A 1,446-nucleotide genomic window follows, 5' to 3' on the forward strand; every position below is an offset into this window, starting at 1 on the left:
AAACAGGGTCACCAAAGCCTGGCGGCCCGCCAGGCTTATGATATGCTGGGGGAAACCCTGAATAGCAACCTGTTTGTATGACCTTCAACCATCAGGGTTGTTTGTGAATTAGTGCATGAAGGTTGTGTGTGTGCATGTGTGTCTATGTGTAGGTGAAAGACTGACTGTGTAGGAAAAAGAAGAAATAAAATAATATAAACAAATAAATAAAAGGTGTGCTCATGTTATGTGGGTGTGCATGTGATAGCAAGCAACTTGGAGATGCAGAGTTAAAAGAGTACCAAGAACAGTAGAAGGCCCGCCATCTACAGTGCCCAAGAGCAGAAAGGACAGGTGGATCCAGCTCCAGAAGGCAACAGCAGTCCCAGGCAAACAGACACCCGGCACCACCCCTAGGCAGCCGCGAGTCTGCATAAAGGCAGGTCGTCGGTGAAGCCCAGGGTCAGCAGCCCCCAGGACAAAGAGGTACGAGGAGAGACGCAGGGCACCAGCTGCCCCTAACCGAATCATGCCACCACCTCCTGCTTTGCGGGTCAAGCCTGGGACCCAGCTTCCCAATGGCCTGGCACTTGCACCAGCCCCCCTGGCGGAGAAACTGCCCAGCACAAAGTGGGAGAGGCCCCCAACACACCAGGCAGGCACCAGTCTACCACTGCAGACGGACCCAGAAGGACCAAGATGAAAGGGCAGAGACCCATCCTCCATGGTGAACCAAATCCCCAAGAGGTGTTGAGGGGGTTTGGTGTAGAGGGGGCTACGCTGGGCCCACCAGCCCGGGACCCATAGATCACCCAGCGGGAGCCCACCACTCTGGGACATGGCCCGAGCACCCACACAATCAACCCCACACCAAGGGGGCAGCAACCTATTGGCAGCCTTCCCACGACACCATCAGAGACCCCAGGCCCCCGCCAAACTAGACCCCCAACATTTCTGACAGACAAACTCCTCCGTGCACGACTGCACTTTCTCATTCCATGAGTGATTAAGTCTAAGATCAACTTATGATAAGAAATGGCAGAGTTATAGCTTTTTTGGTCAAACAATGGAAAATAATGTGATGTGCTATCATGTGACATAATGAGACATTGCACTGTGTTGTGAATTACTCTCAGCTACTACCACTTCAATTTTTTAGCTAAAAATGTGTAAAATTGAGTTCTGGCTACTTTTGATTAGCTGTGGCAGCCATCTTCAATTGGATTGACTTCAAATGTAATCAGTTGTAGACAGGGGTGGAAATTAAAAATTTTGTCCACCAGCCGACAAAATGTTTTACCGGCCACTCAAATATTTTACCAGCCACTATTTTTTGTTGTGACAAAAAGTTATTTCATATGATGATGATGATGGAGGTGGGTGGAAGCAGTTGTGCTGCCCTACAAGCTGAACAACACCTTTTTCTGGACACTGCATGGAAATAACTAGATTTTTCTTATTTTATTT

The sequence above is a fragment of the Kryptolebias marmoratus genome, linkage group LG2 (assembly GCF_001649575.2).
Source record: "Kryptolebias marmoratus isolate JLee-2015 linkage group LG2, ASM164957v2, whole genome shotgun sequence".
In the NCBI taxonomy this organism is placed as follows: domain Eukaryota; kingdom Metazoa; phylum Chordata; class Actinopteri; order Cyprinodontiformes; family Rivulidae; genus Kryptolebias; species Kryptolebias marmoratus.